The sequence below is a fragment of the Micropterus salmoides genome, unplaced genomic scaffold, assembly GCF_014851395.1.
Source record: "Micropterus salmoides isolate LMB-PRFRI ecotype aquatic unplaced genomic scaffold, ASM1485139v1 Ms_hic_scaffold_21, whole genome shotgun sequence".
Classification (NCBI taxonomy): domain Eukaryota; kingdom Metazoa; phylum Chordata; class Actinopteri; order Centrarchiformes; family Centrarchidae; genus Micropterus; species Micropterus salmoides.
The window spans coordinates 15523955-15545392 of NW_024041262.1; the positions used below are offsets into that span (position 1 = coordinate 15523955).

The 21438-nt window shown below is 39.4% G+C and overlaps 1 long non-coding RNA gene across 1 annotated transcript; it reads right to left on the minus strand.

The window, feature by feature from the left end:
* Positions 1–3749: 3749 nt before the first annotated feature.
* Positions 3750–8978, minus strand: LOC119916341. The gene is made up of 2 exons (XR_005447090.1): positions 8730–8978; positions 3750–4186 (listed from the first exon to the last, which is right to left on the minus strand). It is a non-coding gene; the product is annotated as an uncharacterized LOC119916341 (long non-coding RNA).
* Positions 8979–21438: the final 12460 nt, after the last annotated feature.

Sequence of the window (21438 nt, forward strand, 5' to 3'; positions counted from 1 at the left end):
TACATTACAAGCTCTCCCAGCTGAACGTGCCTGACTCCACCTGCAGGTGGATCACAGACTTCCTGACAGACAGGAAGCAGCACATGAAGATGGTAAAACATGTCTCTGACTCCAGGACCATCAGCACTGGTTCTCCTCAGGGCTGCGTTCTTCCCCCCCCCCTTCTCTTCTCCCTGTATACAAACAGCTGCACCTCCAGTCACCAGTCTGTCAAGCTCCTGAAGTTTGTGGACACTTCATTTCAAATCATGCACGAACCTGGCACATATTTGTTGTTAATCGTTGTTGTTATTTTTATATTGTCAGTTTATATGTTTATGTTCACAATATCCTCTTCCGTTGCAATACCTTTGCATGACACAAACCAGAGTAATGCACATGTAAATATCTGCCATGTTGTTCTTTCGCTGCAAATAGTCGTAGTATTTTTCTCTATTCTTCTATTATTCTTAAATAACTTGCATTTGTTTATTCCATATTTATATATTTCTACATCTATTTATGTCATCTGTATGTTTGTCTGCATGTAGCACCTTATCACCAAAGCAAATTCCTTGTATGTGTAAAACACTACTTCAAATAAAGCTCATCCTGATTCTAGCATTCCATGTAGTGCATTGCAGTCAGAAATGAACAACCAGAAATGTTCTTAATACGAAGATTGCAAACTGTCCCTTAAACGGCGAGAGTGTCTGTATGCGTTAAGTTAAGGGTTACTGTATCTTTGTGCATGTGTATCTTTACTGACAGGTTTTTCTCCAGGTAGATTCAGATTCCTTCACACAGGTTCAGCAGGGGACACTTACGGTTTTATGTTTTTCTCAACAGGGAAGCTGAAGATCCATCCTCAGGGGAGATGATTCATGCCGTCAATGTAGCGAAACATGAGCTGTGAGAGCTACTTACAGAAGGTGTAACCAAACACTTAACTTACAGACAGACAGCCGTCTCTCTTTAGTTTATTACAGCCCAGTATTGAACTGCTTGTGTTGTCATTACATGTCAACTATTGATCTTTGTGGGCATTTTGACATTTTTGCAGCACCTTGAAGGATTGTTTTTCTGCCCTTGGCTCCAGCTGATGGACATTTGTTAGGGGGGAATGGGTAGAGGGTCGAGGAGGTGGCTTTGCCCCGTCTTCGCTCCTAAGCAGCCAAATAAAGATTACAGTGATAAGTCCAGAGGCAGGTTTAAGCTGCCACTGTGTGAAGGAGACTGTCATCTGACTTGTAATGACATAGCCCGGGAAACATTACATCTTTGATGGGAGACTTATGCAGAAATCCATTTCAGAGTTTCTAAGGTGAGGCAAGCTCAGAGGAGGAGGTTTGGGAAGAGCAATCTGTTGTGAGTCCGTTGTAATAAAATGTACGCTGCACATTTACTGGTGGAAGCGGGTGACCATGGTTTGTAATTTCAACAACACTCCATGTGAAAATTTCATTAATGAGATTTTTTTTTCTAGATTAGTGTTTTGTCTAAACATTTCTTGTCTTTATTGTCACTTTTGCCATGCTACTATCAGACATCTGCAGAGGAAATGTGTGTTGACAACACAGGTAGGGGGTGCAACAGTAAAGTACTGGGTAGAAAATGGCTGCACTGCTGTGAAAGTGGGACCACAGCATTGGCTTTAACAGTCTTGATCATATACACCCTTTTTCTCTCACTTATATTTTCTAACATTCTTCTCTGTATGCTGTTTATCCAATGACAACAAAATAATTAGTCAATTAATCGATAGACAGAAGGAATGAAAGAATTGGCAACTATTTGGGTAATTGATTAAGATACCAACCATGTTTCTACCTTCTCAAAGGTGAGAATTTTCTGTTGTACATCATTTTAAATTGAATATCTTTGGGTTTGAGACATCACCACCTTGGGCTCTGGGAAATTGCAGTAGTTTTATATACCAAATTATTAAACAATGAATTGAGAAAAGCAAAGGCATAATGCATTTAAACATTCAACATTATTCATTTTGTAAGTTAAAGCTTGTTCAAAATATGCTGCCTTTAAGAAGACATTCACAAGACTTATAATAAGCATATAATCCTAAATTTTAGGTTAACACAAGTAAAACATCAAAATTCTGGTTTCCACCTGAGAATTAGGCTACATGATAAATGGGTATTAATGAAGATGTAATTTGAAATTAGAGAAATTAAACCTGGGATACATCCAGCAGGCTGAGGCTGTGTGAGAGAGGAGTATCTGAGGCTGCATCCTAGTGGTGGACAATCCACTCTGACTGATTTAAGACCCATGGTCCTAGATACCACAGAGCTGGATGTAAACTCCATCTGTTCCTTTAAGAGGCTGGAAACAATCCTGCCATAAGCAATATCTGTAGAAAAACAATTTACTGCACCAGAGGTAAATTACCTCAACCATGATGATGTATTTGTACTGCAATGCTGTTCTTGAATGTAGCCCATCTTCTGGGACACCCAACATTCACACAGCTACAGTGAAAAACACCTTCATAAATTATCCTAACTAAGACTTTGCATGTTTTAATGTTACATATATTTTCTGAAAAAGACAGCTACAACATCACAGGGTGCAATACTAGGAGAAAGGTACACAGTATTGCAATGACAAGTTCATTTTACATTTGCCTGATGTATTTATTGTGTAGTATTATGTAATTATTGCAGTATTTGTTATTAATTAAAGAGGCAAGTTTGAGTCAGGTTTGAGTTACGCTGACAACTGTGTATATGTTAAAACATTGGCTTTAGTTTAAAATATTAAACAGTAGCCATATAAGCAACTGTTCTGTAAATTTTAACATGCTATTCCGCTTAACTAAAATTGTCAGCTCAGTTTTTGAGATCATCATAGAGGCTAAATCAGGTTTATTTTCTCTTACAAAAACAATATTTTACAACTTGTATTTACAAATTGGCTTGTTAATTGTGTCTCTGTGTGTAAAAAAGTGTAATTTTCTGTAAAGCACTAGATGTGTGCTACTGGAACTGTATTAAAACTATTTATTCAGCGCTACTGACCTGTGATTGTCATGTAGTCTGCTCCCAGTAATTTGGTTTGCATTATTCAAGATGTAAAGGAAGGGTTATTACAGAGACAAAATAAGAGGCTATGTTTGATAAATACACTTGACATGTCTGCTGGAGTTTCTGAGCACAGCATTCAGTTAGATTATTAGATTAGATTTGTTAGCCTTGTACAACATTCCCAATTTATTATTCCTACAGGGACTTTAGCGGCATGTTTGTTATCTCAACACATTAAACTGGACTTCTTTTATCTGATTACACTCTTTTAAATTTATAATATCATTACAATATTTCAAGTTAGCATACAAAGATATATCTCTGTGACTAAGTTCAGTCCAGTTAATGGGATTATCACTCTTTATCCTATTGTTTCCATGTATTACACCTATGATAATGTACTTCTGTTGTTGGACTCAACAGTGAGTTTTTTGTATTTTTCTCAGTGTCAGTGTTGGGACGATTTCATTTGTGTGGTTGTGTATTGTTCTGGTTTAATTGCATTGTATCTTGCCAACTATCCAGGGGCTCTTCAGATAAAAAAAGATTTGTGTGCCAGTTGGCTTTCATGGATAGCAATGCATTAGTCAAACTTGAATCCATTTAGTGCAACATTAATAACACACACATTAGGAATGCCACACCCCATGGCGGCTAAATAGTATTTGGGAGTCCCAATGGGATATCTTCTTATTGTCTGTTTAACACAGAGAAAACACAGCTCTGGGCAATTACTGGCCATTTTACCACCCTGACACTAGGCCTGAGAGCGACAAGAGAAATGACAAATAGTATTCGTCAGACGTCATCAAAAAACGTTGTGTGCGAATGTTCAACCCTTGGTGGACTTTATCAGCAGGAGCCACGAGTCCATTGACAGTGAAAGGCTGGAGCTCAAGCTGCTCCCATCCCAATCTCGTTCCACATGATTATTCTCAATTTCACAGCCGATGGTTTTTACTGAGACAGACGGCAGCAGCCAAATGCCAAAGTACATAGGAGAACGCTCCGAGGTGGGAGAGAAGGTTAGGGAGGGAGGGAAAAAAAGATATGCTGGTCACTCAACTTCATCACCAGCGCTGGAGATAGAAGTAATCTGTGAATCTGACCTATTGCGAGGTGCAGGATGGTGAAGGAGATCTCGGGTCTGATAGTGCAACAACCTGAATTGGTAGAAGTAAAAGAAACAAGGGTTAAGCCACAATTCATAACTCCAATTAAGTTCTTTTTTACAGGTCGATAGTTTAATTTAACTGTGAATCTAAAACATTTGAACTCAAACCATTACAGACAGCCCTGAAGATAACTGTGGTAACCTATCCTCCCACCATAACAGAGATTATGATGCACTGAAGGTTATATCAAGTCAACCGTCACACACACTGCAGTTAAAAATAATCAGAGCAACACGTCCACTGAAAGCTGTCCCCAACGAATGCATTATTTACTTTTGTTTTCTTTTTCCAAACTTCACATAATCTAATTGACTAGCAGATATGCACTATATAAACAAACCAGCAAAGTGATGCATTCAACTAAATGGCTATGCTGATTGGACAAATTATTTTACATGTCTCTTCCTGGGGTTGCTTATTGTTAACAATGCAATTGTTGAGTTATGAGTTCTTCAAAAGTGGTATTTTATGATTGTTATTTTCTGTTTACAGCTTCAAATTAAAATAAATTTATATGCCTTTAAGAATACGTTTTTTTCCATAAAGCACTAGGTGGCCTTGCACCACAATTTCTTGTACCTGCTTAAAAAAAAGCTACGAATTTACTTGATCTCTCAGGCAAGGTTATTATAGTTTTCATTATTTTTTATTTCCTTTTGACTTTTTGTTTTCAGTTTAGTTTTAATTAGTTTTTAAGGTGGGCTTGCTAGTTTAGTTTTTATTTTTTGAAAAGGCTTAGTTTTAGTCTTTGTCGCTGCATGATGCCAAGCTCATTTCAGTTTAGTTTTTTCACAAAACATTAAAATACAAGTACATCATTAGAAAGAGTGCAGATTTGTGAAAAGGGACACCTTTTTTAAAGCTATCTGAAGCTTGTATGTAGGCGCCCAAACACTAAGCAAATATTTGAAGTACTAACACATTGTATAACTAAATACTACAAATAAAGGAAGCACATGCAATCTACAGGATAATTTCTAGCCTACATACAGAAAACCCTAAGAGCTAAACTACCCTAATCCTACTACCCAGTGGTCCCAAGAAATTCATTACGTCTATAGCTCCATCATTCTTGGTTAAATAGGTGAAATACAATAAACAGAGGTGAAATACAATTGATAGACAGCTAAGAAATTGGAAGATAGAGTAGGGCCCTTGGAGGCCCCCCTTGGAGCCACAAACAACAGGTCCCTAGCACCCTGAAGGCAAGTATGACTGAAAAGCAGTTTTATTAAAGTCTTTATTAAAACAATGTTGGTAGGGGTGACGTCACAATGACTACATCCACACATAGGCCCAGCCAGACCAACTGTCCCGCAAAATCAGTTCTTCCGGCTTCATATCCACTCAAAATGTAGGCTTATTAGGTCCTATAAAATAAATAAACAAAAACTAAGGACATTAACTCTTTCATTTTAGTTTTAGTTAGTTTTGCAAACCTACAATACAGTTTTAGTTAGTCATCGTTTTTTTGTAAAGCTTGTTTTCATTTTTATTTCAGTTAACAACGATGTTTTTTCACATGTAGTTTTCGTTATTCGTCTTCCTTAACGATAATAACCTTGCTCTCAGGGAATCTGCAATGTTCTTGTGAAACTAGATTTTGTATTCTCCTATTCTCTGAATTTGCCTTTTTAAGGAGTTGAGATGTGCTCACACAGTCACCTCTCAAAACAATTTCCTATTGCCTTTCAGTACTGTATGTATTTTGCATGCCTGTTTCCATAACATTTTTAATTTAAGGTATATTTAACATAAGCCACAGTGATTTTACCCTGTGAATGAGATATGCTATATAAATAGTCGGCATTGCCTTTCTTTAGGAAGCTTGTTTTGTGAATTTGAGTCTTCATGCTGCTTGGAGTTTGGCAAAGCTGTGAATACACCTAAGAGCCTGACAGAATCACACAAGGTACAAAAAACAACAACTACGAACTCCCCTAGTCTCACACAGGGGGAGGGCTAGTGAAAATTACAGCATCACTCTGGAGAGTGGGCAGTAGGAGGTGCGGGATTTGATGAATCAAGGACCTTTTGTTCACAGCAAAAATGACTGCTTGCATGCAGTTGGAAAGAACATCTCTTCGGCAATGTTTGTCAGGCAGGCGGGCGTCATTTGGAGCCATTTAGGTTTGAAGCTGACGAAGAGGGGGACAGAGGAGAGCAAGGTCATTTAAAGAGGATGCAGAAGAAGATGATGTGGCCAGTGCTGGGCGTTTAAATGGGTCTACTCTGCTTGAATTGAGTAGCAGCTGAGTACGCCATGGCAACACTCACAGTAATGACTGTGTGTGAGACACACATCTATAGGAAGAAACACAGACTGAAGTGAAATATGACAAGCAAGGTTGACGCGTGTTTCCATATATTGAGTGATGTAGGTGAGTATGCATAGGTGTATAGTTGAGACTAAGTCGATAGGTCAATCAATAGAAAATGAGTCATATTTCAATAATCAATTAAGTGTTTAAGTATTTTTTGCAAAATGCAAAATATTTATTGATCTCAGCCTCTGAAAGGTGAATATTTGCTGTTTGTTTTACTCTTGGTGATGGTAAAGTGAATGCCTTTTGGTTTTGGACTGTTGGTCGGAGAAAACACTCAATACAATGGCATTTTTCACTATTTTCTCACATTTTAAAGACCAAACTATCAATATATTGATCCAGAAAATAAATACCATTCTAGGTTCACACCATTTCTTCTTGGGAGGACATTACAATATATTTGTAGCTTTCATCAAAAAGCAATTTACACCGCCCCCACCCCCAACTCCAACAACACTTATGTACCATAAAACGCATTACACTGATCATTTAAATAAGATGGGTGTGAAGAAAAAACATTTTTAAAAAGGTTAGAATGGATACATACACATACATATCATCCAATGGGGCACCATAGATGGCCATGTGTCTTCAGGCCAATTCCATTCCCAAGCTGGCACCGTATTTGGTCCATAAACAAGAGAAGTGCAAGTCGAAACACGTTAAAATCTGACAATAAAGTTGCTCTTTATACAAGTGTTCATGTAGTTTTGACCTCTTCAGACTTTCTGTTCTCCATGCACCTTGGAAGTAAAGCTTGATTTATACTCCTGCATAGGGTCTGCATTTATACTTGTGCGTCGGTGTCTCCGTCACTCTGCAATTACACCACCAAACACTAGTAAGCAGTAGCACTACAGCATCCACTGTGTTGACATTTGTCGGCAGAGCAGGCTAACTTCCGGTTTAGCCCTCTGCTACCGTGAATGGGGGTAAAATTGTATAAATGCGGCTGGTGTAGCCTTTTCAAATATTATTGACCGAATGGATCACATTCTGATAGTGAAACAAGTAATTTCGCTCGGGTTGTGACGGTCAAATATATTGATCCACCGTGTTACAGCCGCTGTTTTGGCCGCTAGTAAAAGTTACTTCAAAGCACCGGCCTCTTCCTGTCGGCTCGGAGGCATTGCGAGGCTACCCAGCCGACCAATCACAGTGCTTAAGGTCCGCGTCGCCTCGACGTGTAGTTCCATTTTTCAGAAGGTGCACGTCAGGCTAAGGCGTAGGTGACATAGGGTAGGGGGCTACGCCGTCGATTTGACGCAGAAGTATAAATTGCACTCCCACAAGGGAGTAGGATCAAAGCGCCAACCCAAACGATTAACACGCTCTACCACCTGAGCTACAGCCCTGTAAGACATTTAAAAAAGAACTGGTAGAGGACTAAGGATATTTGATGGGCTCTTTAAAAAGCAAAGATGACACTGCCTCACAAGGAAAGAAAGAAACACTGAAAACAGAATGGTAGGATATTTGTAAATGGACACTATAGTAAAGGTTGTCTCTTGTTTTCTATCTCTGACCCTACATCTTTTTTCCAACTCCCTCCACAAAGTACCTGAGGTGTCTGATACAGGTAAGCACACACACAGGACTACATGAACACGCCTTGACTGAGACTTTTGTGGGCAGAGCAAAAAGATCCTTGAAGGCTTAAATAATTACTCCATTCATTAACAAAACAACATTTGACATTCATAAACTGGAAGACTTCAGGACATTATCTTATAAAAAAATAAGGCAGAGCTTGTACAACTAACAACGATAAATCTGTAATGTATTTTAACTTAAAGACATTAACCGTTACAGGCAGGGTAACTTAACAACTTAAAAGAGTAAAATTCTCTGGCAGGAAGGTTCCTCAAACATTTACAAGTTGGTTCAAGAACTAAAGCCTTTAACCACATTATTTTTGTTTTAAAGTAGCTACAGCTGTATCGCAACGTGCAATGAAAAAATATTCCGTTGATATCAGAAAAGTGAAAGACACACTTTCGTCTTTACGGGATTAATGACGGATATTAAAGTGATTTCTCGTCCGTGTTGAAACAGTTTTAGCCTAAATAACTGGATTTTCAACACAGACAGACACACATTGTAGAAACATTTAGTCGACAGACATGAGAGGTCCACATGCGTGCGAAAAGACGCACAAACAGAGAAACAGCTTCGACACGTAAAAATGAAAAACGTTTCCCTACCGGTGTAAGACGGTTTCACGGCTCCTCCGTTGCTGCTGTCCATTTCCAGTCGTCACAGCTCGAGCTCAGATGCAGGCTTTCCAGTCCCGCGAGCGAGTCAAGAAAAGATAAACCACGCGGGCAATGTGTGCTCGCTGTTCCACTGCCGCCTGCGCGACCGTACCAAATCCTCCACGCGCGGAGGATGACAGAGAGGGAGACAACAAATGAAATCAATCGTTTGCTAACAACGGCAGCACTGTATGAACCTGTTTGAAAGGTAACATTTAAAAAACTACACTTGCTTTAACCGACATCACTAACTTTGGAAAGCCACACAAAGGACGCCTGGGTGTAGAACTGTAGCCTTCAGGGCTGCAGTTAAGTCACAGCAGTGATGTGAGTAGAAATGTAGAGGATAATGCAGCATTTCCAAGGGTGTTAAAGTTAAATTCAATTTGTTATGCTCTATATACATAAGGAGATCCTGGATGTCCTTAACAAGGCTGCTGGTAGAAGACATAGCAAACATGAGTCATAACAGGCTCCCAGTAGTAGAGCCTGGCAATACCAAAATTCATAGGGCAATTGGTTGTTCAAAAAATCAGATAATGATGGATTTAACCAAGAGGTATTCCTATAATATATATATATACACACACACACACATAATAAACAAACACATTGAGTGCAATTAACCTGTCACTGCTCTCTTATGAACAAACTATTTAATGCAAATGCTCTGTATTTGTATAGCACCTTTCTAGTCTTTGTGACCACTCAAAGTGCTTTTACACTACATTGCATTCACCACTCACACACATTCATAAAACTGACTGTGAAACAGAAACTAACATTCATACACTGGTGGAATTAGGGCAATTTGGGGACACTTCGACATGCAGCCTGGAGGAACCAGGGATTGAACCCCTGACCTTTTGATTAACAGGCAATCCGCTCTATCTCCTGAGCCACAGCCACCCCTTAATGCTGTCACTGTTTCTATACTACCTGAAAACATTCAGTATATTGGGTATTTCTGTACTGCAATTAAAAAAGAAAAGCTAAAAGCTATGAGCTAATATCAGCCAATTTTGTCAGGCCGATTTGGGCTCTACTAAATAGTGTAACAACGGAGCACATCTGCAATTGCACAATAGATAATCTGCTTCTTGTTTACACCGGCTTGTGCATGCCCAGTGTACATGAATGGCCACTTGATGTACATTTTTAGTCGCTTTAATATAGATGGAGATATATTCTGATACGCAGCTAAAACACTGGTGTGGACAGAGTTTTAGTAGTAGTGTGGATGTAGCCCCAGGCTTCCTCCCCATAATTAGTAAACTGGTCTTTATATGTCAAATCTGTGGAGCCCACCTTTAAAATGTGCCTGCTTTTGTTGTCCTATAACTAAAGTCTAAAGAAAAGATTTTAGTGTTGCTCGTTTTGTCCAATGAAAGTAGCCTACATTTTTGCACAACCTTAAATATTAACTTTGGTATTTATCAACATGGACCCTTTTTCCCCATGTTTTTGTGTCTATAACTAATTGGGAGAACATTTTTTGAAATTGGTCCAGTATTGAGCAAGACTGTCGGCCACAGCGAGACAGGGCTGCAACATAATCCTTGTGGGAAATTGAGCCCCGTCAAAGTACGTCCACAAAAGTGCTTGTTTTTGCCACTGACCAGCTCAGATTGTACTTATAAGTGTCTGACACCATTGTGGAAAGGATCCTTACGGAGATAAACAATTTTTTAAAAAGTGAGATCTTTTTTGTTTAACCAGAAACAGTCACTATATCGCTCTCATCAAAGGCACCAAACTCCCTTAACAAAAATAATAACTTTACCTCTTTGGGATACCGCTGCCTCGATAGGTTCGGTTGCGTTATTGTGTGACACTGGTGTTTTAAAAACATCAAAGTCACACAATTACACAAACAAACTAACCAATCAAGGTCAGATCTCCCGTGTTTAGGTAGGTAAAATAAAAAAACTGTTTTTATCAATGGAGTCTGGTGGTTTTGACAAGAGCGCTATAGTGACTGTTTCTGATTCAACAAAAATGATCTAACTCTTGAAAAAAAGCTCTAGATCTGTAGAGATCTTTTTCACAAAGTTATCAGACAATTCGTACTTTGACGGGGCGCAATTGGGCCTACCTGTTTAGAATTACTCTGCAGCCCTGTTTCGATGCTGCAGACTGCAGTACACTTGCTCAATACTGGACCAATTTCAAAAAATGTTGTCCCCCATTAGTCAGGTAAGGAAAATAAGGACCAGATTGACAAATACAGGAGCTATCATTAAAGGTCTCCTACTGGCATTTTTACAGCCTTGAAACAATGCTAATGTGTATCCATAAACAGTTATTTAAACCCTTCTACCACATAATATCCACTTGGAGTGAGAGAAATTATTTAGGGGGTCAAAGGAAAACGTTGTATCACACATGTCAAATCTTCTCCACCTTTAGGTCCTCTTTGTATGCTGGAAGGCCTATCACCAGCCATCATTCCCTACCTAATCCCACCCACTTTAGACCCCATCATTAACATTGTTGGGCTATGTTCAAAAGCAGATTCCTGCAGATGAACTCGGGAGCACATTGACACGGGCATTTGCCAGCATGCACTGCGGCCAACCTGGTGGTGTGCGTTCGGTACAGCTGTCAGCCGGCCAATAATGGATGCACGGTGGAAACATACTTGGAGTTTAAACTATGTCCTTCTCATTCAGGTCCTTTGGCACCCTGCTTGACCCCGCCACAAGGCAGCCACCCTAAAAATAAAAAGTGCACATGTGCTTGTGTGCACATACAAGCAGAGACAAGGGTGTACAATATCACAGCTCATCAAATGATCCTGATCTCTCTGCTTGAGTGCGAGTGTGGACACACAGAAAAAAACGACACATAGCCAGATCAAACAGGATACTCCCACAATAGTAGAATCTGTTGTTAAGGTTGGATGAGGATATAGGGTGTATTCGGTTGTTCCATTTCCATGAAGCTCGAGTCCAGTCAACATGTTCCCAGCATCAAAGTTAATACCAGCGCTTGGCTCCATAATCATATTGAGTGCTTTCATTAAAGGACATTTTTATTCCTCTGGTCCCAGAATTATTGAGAAACCCGGTTGCTTCTCAGGGGAGAGCATGTTTCAGTTTAACCTGGTCACTATGGCAACGTTAAAAAAAAATGTATTCACTTTTTTCTTTTGACTTAAACGTTTGATTGAGATGGCACTTGAAGGGTACGAGTGGTTCATTTAAAAAGATGGAGCGAGAATGTGGAAGAGAAGAATAGCACTATTGTGAAAGCCATGGAGCCGGATAATGACTGCAGCTCACTGCTTGGAAGAGTGTAACTCTCAGCAGTGAAGAGTATTTGAGTGTAATAATCAACTTCTGCCTCAATTTGACATAAACTAGCTCTAGTGATTAGTCCACTGCAGCGCCTGCAATAAGAACAATTTTGATCACATATTATTATTTTTATATAAATGATAGACTCCTATGTCGTCTATAAATTTATGGTGAGACAGAAAAAATGTCAGGAATCTTTGTCAACCATTATTTTAACGTTTTGTTGGAAGGAAAAATATATTTTTGGTAAATTTGTTTATATATATTTGTTTTACTTTCCAATAAAAATACAAATTACACTTGAGCTGTTAACTTGTTCTTTATTTGCTTTCATGGTTTGTTATTCTGTTTCATTACTTAAGAAATTAAAATTAAGCAGTCTAAGGAAGAGGAAAAAAACACAATTACTCGTAGTCTGGCTAAATGATTGACAATAAATGACGAAAGATTCTCAGAAAAGTGACATGATGAAAATGGTACAAGATCACAATGCATTCTGGGTAAGACCCTTGTTCTTGAGGGTCAACGTCATTTAAGTCCACTTGGGTATTCTCAGTAATGGAATGGGGCTCAAGATGGCGCTGATTCCCTGAAGAGGAAGTGCCAAAGGGAGGAGAATAAGAGCTACAGGAATTCACTTCGGGAGTCATTCAGATTATTATTATTTCTTTTGTTTTGGGTTTGTGAGTCACTATTATGCAGGCAGATACAATTCAGAACCCAGGAGAGTCACAGCAGCAACATTTTGGCTATTGTTATTTCTCTTCTATCTTAGAGTTTTGATGGCCTTGTTGGTAGTAAAAGTCATGAACAGCATTCATGGACCAAATGAAAATGATGACAACCTCACAGTGTGAGCCAAGTATAAATGCTTCAATAGATTTTTAAATAATACAAATATACCTTCTTCCTTTGTCCTCTTGATCATGGGAGGGATGTGAGGCTGCAAAAAATCTCCCCCTTATCAGCTGTGCTGTTGTGTTCTGTGGATGTTAAACTTTGTGAAAAAAATGAACAATGCTAACATGGCAAATGAAAAAGTATTATTGAGAGTGATTCCTGAAGTTCTGATAAACCCAGCATGGGCAAATACAATATAATGCAAGAGATGAATATAAAAAAAATCACTATCCTTCCAACGACTGTTGTGCTTACTCTGGTTTCTTCCTCACTAGCATCCTCTCCTGTGGCAACTCATTTAGATGTTTCATTTTAGATAAGAGACCATTATTGTACCACATCACACATACTATCTCTATCAGCAGAAATCTCCAACCACAGAATGCAATCCAGATACCGTGTCCCTGTGCCCTTGGTATTTAATGACATTTCTTTCGGTCCAGGAAGATAGAATGAATCCATCAGAGCGAGGCATTTAGAAATGTCTGACTGTTTTCTGACTGTTTGAACTGGGCCAGTGGTTTCTCAAGCAAAAACACATTTACAGCAATAACACTAATCTGAAAACCCTTGTTGTTATGACAACCACACCATGCTAAAGCTAGGTTTTGGCCATTTTACCCGTTTCATTTGTTGCACAAATAAAAGAAACAAATAATGTGGCGAACACGTAAAAGGTTTATTTTCAGGGCACATTTCCTATATTCTGCAAATCCCCTGCTCTAAACAGTCAATTTCAGTCAGGCTCTTGCACCATTATTATTCACAGAGGCCACATATTAAATTAGTTTCTTTTTTGACAGAACACATCTTGATTGACAGCTCAACAAATGAGAAATCATTTACTGTGAACAGAGCGGCCGCCTGCTTTTGGCAGAGATGCTGCCTGTCTCTGAGGCGAGTGTGTGTGTGTTTGTTCAACTGGCTTTAAAAGTGGATTTAATGGTCGGTCTGAGGCATCAAAACGACAATAGCAGGGCTGTCAGCCTAAAAGGCAGTTTGCAACATTTCCGGTGTAAAAATCTTTACATAGTTTTTATTATATGTTTATGTGTAGAGTCGGCTACAAACAGAATGCAAAGAAACCTTCAAGCAAACATATTCCTTCATTAGTGCTTCATGTCTCTGCTTAAAACACTCAATTAAAATTCAGATGAAATCTTATGCTTGACTTCTTGTTTGGATTTGCTCGTTGGGGGTAGAAATAATTCAGTGACACATAAAACACAAACTTATCATCCAATGGAAGTGTTTTTAAAGTTAGACTGTAACTTTTGCTGAACATCAGCCATCAGAAGATATTGCTAAAACATATGTAACAGTAGCACAAGCAAAGAAGAGTCATCAAGTCAGTGGACACACTCAATAGTCTCAGTTACACATCAATAACTATCTACTATCTAATTTTTTGTAAGTTTAGCTAACATTAGCTACTGGTCATACCGGACCAAGAAAGGTTGTATCAGTAAAATCCCTGACTGTATGAGGAAGTGCATTTTTGGATTGGATTGGATTAATTGGAGAAAAGAGCTGGCAAAGCCACTAACCAACCTTTGTGGTGGCATAGGGCCCCGTGGCCAGCAGAGGGCCTCCTACAGTCACTACTTGCTAGTGGTGGAAGAAATTCACTGCAAAAAGAAACATAAAATAATAAAAAATTAAATTAAATACAGTTCTCTAGATTACACATCATAATAAGCATATTGGTTATTTAATTTAGTTATTCATTATGGAAAATCAGTTGCCCTGGTGGTATATTTAGATAATCTGCACTGAACATCTTAGTTTAGCCTTAGTTAGCCGTGCTGGTATTAACAGTGCAAACAATATACTTGCTAACATTCTAATGCACTAAATGCGACTTCACAACTTTTGCTAACTGCATTTTGGAGTAGTATTAGTACTCTAACATAGTATAGGATTAAATTGTTGTTATTTTTATAGGGACATGGGTCTTTTTCAATTTACAGCCATTAGCTTATCTAGCTACATATTAACTATCTAACATTATCTATGAAGCTGTGCTGTTCACAACTGGTATTATAAAGCATTTAACTGAACAAATCCACATATGCATAATTTGCCCTCTTCACTGAAGGGCTAACAATAACGTACTCTTACCATTCCCTTTCCAGGAGCATTTTAAAGAACGTGGTTGGAAGACAGGTGGTGTAGCGTTACAATGATAACCTTCTGCATTTAAAAATTTAAGTCTTGTTGAAAAACAAGAGATGTCATTTCTGTGCCATTGTGAGAATGCAGGACAGTCAAGGGGGCCTCCAACAAAATTTCGATTTAACCGCGAAGGTCTGGGGCCAGCTCTGGTGAAGAATGTGTTATTTCTTCTCTCAAAATTTACATGAAGTGCATTTCCATCCAAGTCAAAATATTGCAAAAAAAAAACCTTTTTATGTGTTTATGTTTTGGTGGGGTGGAGAAGTTGGTAAATCGATAAAAGTGCAACAGAAAGCTACTTAGTGAATGCATCACAGTATACATGGTGCATGTGACTTGTGACGAAAAATGACAATGGACGAAAACATCAGATCTGTGCAGAGTGACATAGTAGTAACAACTACATGAAACAAACACAAATGCCATGTTACCATCATGCTTTCCACACGTTTTTTCCATCAACTGGCACCTTCTTCTTCTGCAGTGGTTCAATTACACCTGAATGGAGAACTTACACGCCGAAATATATATCTCAAACCCAACTCATAGTCGCATGACAGCAGTGGATGGAATTTAGCTTTAATTTGGGGTCCAAGTGGGCTGGGAACATGCGAATGCAAGGCATTGCTGTTCCCAGTACCAGCGGAGCTGGGAACCCTATTGTAATCGTTTTGGTTTTTATTACTATTATTCTTCCTTACATTTTCGCCTAATTCCGACTGCAGCCTAGATGGACGAAGTGCTACAGACGCGAAACTCACAGGGTAGGTTCAATTCAATTCAATTTATATAGCGGCAAATCACAACAACAGTTATCTCACAGCGCTTTTCATAAAAGAGCAGGTCTAGACCGTACTCTGTGATGTTATTTACAGAAGCCCAACAATTCCCACCAAGAGCAAGCACTAGGCGACAGAGGCAAGGAAAAACTTCCTTTTAAGAGGCAGAAACCTCGAGCAGAACCATGGCTCAGGGTGGGCGGCCATCTGCCTCAACCGGTTGGGGGTGAAGGGGAGAGAGAGAGAGAGAGAGCGAGAGCGAGAGGGCAGGAGAGGAACAGAGAGAAAAAGAGAATGGATGGAAGGAGAGAGAGGGGAGGGAGGCAGCCTACACAATATACACTCACAGAGGTACAGACAGTAAAGGTGCTATAGACTAAATGAAAAATGGTATAGATATGTATAGTAGTGTTAATGATAACAATCGTAATGTTAATGATTATAATAACAATAGGACTAGTAACAATAATTGTTGTAGCAGAGGGTGTCGAGCAGGAACACGGGGGCAGCAGGTGACCCGCAGCCACAGATCCAGAGTCCACAGCTCCAGAGCCAGAAACACCTGCAGGAAGTGATAGGAGGAGAGAGGAGAGAGACGAGAAAGCACAAGACTACCGGAAAGGGGAGAAGTTGTGTTAGTAACATGCAATAATGGGATGAGGTTGCATACAGAGGGAGAGAAAGTAGAGGAGAGAGGAGCTCAGTGCATCATAGGAAATCCCCCAGCAGTCTAGGCCTATAGCAGCATAACTAAGGGATGGTTCAGGACTCACCTGAGCCAGCCCTAACTATAAGCTTTATCAAAGAGGAAAGTCTTAAGGTTACTCTTAAATGTGGAGATGGTGTCTGCCTCCTGAACCCAAACTGGAACCTGGTTCCACAGGAGAGAATCTTGATAGCTGGACGCTCTGGCTCCTAGTCTACCTTTAGAGACTCTAGGAACCACAAGTAACCCTGCATTCTGGGAGCGCAGTGCTCTGGTGGGGTAGTAAGGTACTATGAGCTCTTAAGATAAGATGGTGCCTGACCATTAAGAGCTTTGTAGGTAAGAAGAATGATTTTAAATTCTATTCTGGATTTTGCAGAGAAGCTAAAACAGGAGAAATATGATCTCTTTTCCTGGTTCCTGTCAGAACACGTGCTGCAGCATTGTGGATCAGCTGAAGAGTCTTAATGGACTTTTTCGAGCAGCCTGATAATAAGGAATTGCAGTAATCCAGCCTATTTTCTGCATCACTTTTAGACAGGATATTCCTGATTTTCACAATATTACGTAGGTGAAAAAAGGCGGTCCTTAAAATTTGCTTAATGTGAGACTTAAACGACATGTCCTGATCAAATATAACTCCAAGATTCCTCACAGTGGTGCTGGAGGCCAGGGCGATGCCATCAAGGGAAACTATATCTTTAGATAATGCGTCACGGAGGTGCTTGGGCCCCAGAACAATAACAACATAACACAATAACAGAACGTTTAACATTAGAAAATTACAGGTCATCCAGGTTTTAATATTCTGAAGGCACATTTGAACTTTAGCTAACTGATTAGTTTCATCTGGCTTGATCGATAGATATAACTGAGTATCATCTGCATAACAATGAAAGTTTATGGAATATTTCCTGATAATATTGTCTAAGGGAAGCATATATAAAGTGAAGAGGATTGGTCCGAGCACAGATCCTAGAGGAACTCCACGACTAACTTTGCCGTGCACGGAGGACTCATCGTTTACATGTACAAACTGAAATCGATCTGATAAATAGGACCTAAACCAGCGGTTCCTTTAATGCCAATGAAATGTTCCAGTCTCTGCATGGTATCAAATGCAGCACTAAGATCTAATAAAACCAGTATAGAGACAAGTCCTTTGTCTGATGCAATAAGGAGGTCGTTAGTAATTTTCACCAGTGCTGTCTCTGTGATATGATGAGCTCTAAATCCTGACTGAAAATCCTCAAATAAACTATTGCTCTGTAGAAAGTCACACAGCTGTTCAGCAACTGCTTTCTCCAGGACCTTAGAGAGAAATGGAAGGTTAGATATAGGTCTATAGTTGGTTAAAACATCCAGATCAAGTGTGGGCTTTTTCAGAAGAGGTTTAATTACAGCTACTTTAAAGTACTGTGGTACATAACCTCTTGATAAAGATAGGTTGATCATAATAATAATCATAATAATCATATCTAGTATAGAAGTGCGGACTAAGGGTAAAACTTCTTCTTGGTGATAGACAGGTGTTCAAATACTTATTTGCAGCTGTATCATACAAATAAATAGAATAAAAAAATAGTTAAAAAATCATACATTGTGATTTCTGGATTTTATTTTTAGGTTATGTCTCTCACAGTGGACATGCACCTATGATGACAATTTCAGACCCCTCCATGAATTCGAAGTGGGAGAACTTGCAAAATAGCAGGGTGTTCAAATACTTATTTTCCTCACTGCGCGCGCACACACACACACACACACACCTCTAGGGGGTGCTACAAGCAAGGTCCAAAGTTTCGCACTTTCATATCGCTGTAACTCCCGCATACGAAGGCGGATATCAAAAACCTTATATCCACGCGTTCGGGGGATCGAGCTGAATCTCCTGGTATAGGCTATTTTTGCTACATCGCGAAAACTGGAAAACCTATTTTAATTAACTCCGCAAGTCCGATCGACACCAAACTTGGTACGGATAATCTCTGGACCAAGCTGAGGAAAGTTTGTAGAGGAAATTTTGATCCGACACAAAATGTCCCAATTATATGCTAAATAATATTTGAAATTATGTCATATCTTCGCTTTGGAATGGCCAATCGACACCAAATTTGGAGCAATAATGTGGGACGCCCCCCTGAGGGCCTGTGCAAACTTTGGTGCAACTAGCCACTAGGTGGCGCTTTTTAACCTGAAAAAACCATATCTATAACCACAAGTCACATTGACATGAAACTTGAGCCGAATTGTTCAGCATGGTCCCCTCACTACAGGCACCAAAGTTTACCCAAATATGCCCACAGGTGGCACTGTTATTGCAGATTAAACACGTGAAAAAAAATCCCATTGACTTACATGCATTTTATATCTCCAAAACCCCAAGTCCCATTGATACATTTGTTCCCCATGTGGCCCTGATTACACCTGAAAAGTTTGGTGCAATTCGGCTTATAGGTGACGCTATAATCGAGGTTCAAATACCGTGGGAAAATCCCATTCATTTCAATGGGATTTTGAACAAAAGTACATTTTGCCTCATAATGACGCGCCATTGCACGTTTGGGGGATACTGCTGATTCGGTGGTATAAGACACGCCTCTGTGTGATGACGTTTTCATTTCACTACATCGTGAAAACTGAAAAACCTATTTTAATGAACTCCTCCGAAGCCGCAAGTCCAATCGGCACCAAACTTGGCTCGGATAATCTCTGGACAAAGCTGATGAAAGTTTGTAGAGTAAATTTTGAAAGTTGAATCAACACCTCTCTAAAAGAGTTTCAGCAACAACTGAACATAACAACCTTCATGCAGGGAGGATGTATTGCATTTTTGCACTAGACTGCACTTGTTCTAGCACCTAATAAAATGACATATGTGTGTTCACAGAATTTTCACTATTTGTACTTAGCATTTCTGAAAGCTTAACAGACTCAGAACGACTTCTTTGCATGGATGCCATTTAATACATTATACAGTATACAGCTTTAACTAATACACTTAAAACCTCAAAGTGCTTAAAGCACCTCTATTAAAAGGTCACTGTTCACCCCAACAAAGTGAACTGCAGCATTAACCCCGCTTTAAAATGAGCTCTGGAATAATAATCAGGTGAGCACAAATGAAGCATGGCAGCATTTTTTTTTTCTCACCTTGCCAGTAATGAGTTTTTGAGTAGTCCACTTTCACATATGCACACAACCAAAATACTAAGACATACTGAATGTCTTCAAGCCTTTAAATCGTGGGTAAGAGTTTGTCCTTTACTTAACTTAAACATGTTAATATTTTAAGTTTGATATTCGATCATTAAAATAGTTGCAGATAAATTTTCCATCCATCCATCCATCGTCAACTGCTTATCCTGCGTACAGGGTCGCAGGGGGGGCTGGAGCCATCCCAGCTGACTATGGGCGAAAGGCGGGGTACACCTTGGACAGGCCGCCTGTCCATCGCAGGGCCACACATAGACACACAACCGCTCGCACTCACATCCACACCTAAGGACGATTTCCGAGACACCAATTAACCTAGCCTGCATGTCTTTGGATGGTGGGAGGAAGCCAGAGAACCCACGCGGACACGGGGAGAACATGCAAACTCCACACAGAAAGGCCGGGGCAAACGGGGTTTGAACCCACGACCTTCTTGCTGTGAGGCGACAGTGCTAACCAATGCACACGGCGCCGCCCGCAGATTAATTGTAGTTTTTAAAATGTATTTTAATTATTTAATCTACTAATTGTGTCAGCTGAATTAATGTTTTTTTCTACATACTTTTATCAGGAAATATTGACCACATGTAAATTAATAACCACACATGCACACAAGATTAACCCATTTGTGACAAGGCTTTAAGTGTAATGCTGCCATCTAGTGGTTGGAACTGTTTGCAGTTTCTGTTGTCTGATTATTTCTGCTGGCTGCACATTTTAGACTTCTTATGATTTGAAATCTGCATCGCAGAACTGGAGGCCAAAAATCACGTTCAGACATTTGTTAGTAAGTGGATTCCTAATTAAGGATCTGGTCCCAGCATTTGCCCAAGCTCTGATCAGAGAGAATAAACAAAACTTTAGAACAACAGACAGTAAGGTCTTTGTTCCAGGTCAGTACATTCATTTGAAGCAAAAAAGCTGCTGTTATTTGTACAAAATGCTGGACTGTGTTAAAGCCTCTTTGTGTTCCTGGGAGAAATGTGAGAGGCAGGATGACAAGATGAAGACTAGCCTTGAGGAGAAGGCAGGGACACACCTGGACATAGCTTGTGTGATCATTATATAGAGTCAAACGTATGTATTTAGCAAAACAATAGATCGTCCTTTTCAAAGATGAGCGTGATCAGTCTGGAGCAATTCTGGTGATGAATCGCACCTTGTGGCAGCCATATTTTGTATAAACACACATGCTTTATATTTTTCTTCTTTTACAAAATGTCTTCCGATTAGGGAAGAAAGTGAAAAGAAAATGTGAGACAGTTAATCTTGTTGTTACGAAATACTTACTACCTTGCATTGCTGTATGCACACTCATAGCTTTACATACTAAACATGCATACTAGTAAACTACACTTACTGACACTTGCATCAGCATGTCATATGAAGAATTTAAAAGGCCACATTGACCCAAATATAAGTCCTGATTATACTGTAAGATGAACCCCTGAACACTCGTTTAGATTTTTGATAACACTTTTTAAATCATCAAGCTTAAATAGAAATACTAGTTAGGAAATCAATAAAAAAGAAATCTTTTAAAATAATGGTATTTTCCAATTCAAATGTATCATCCAAAAGAG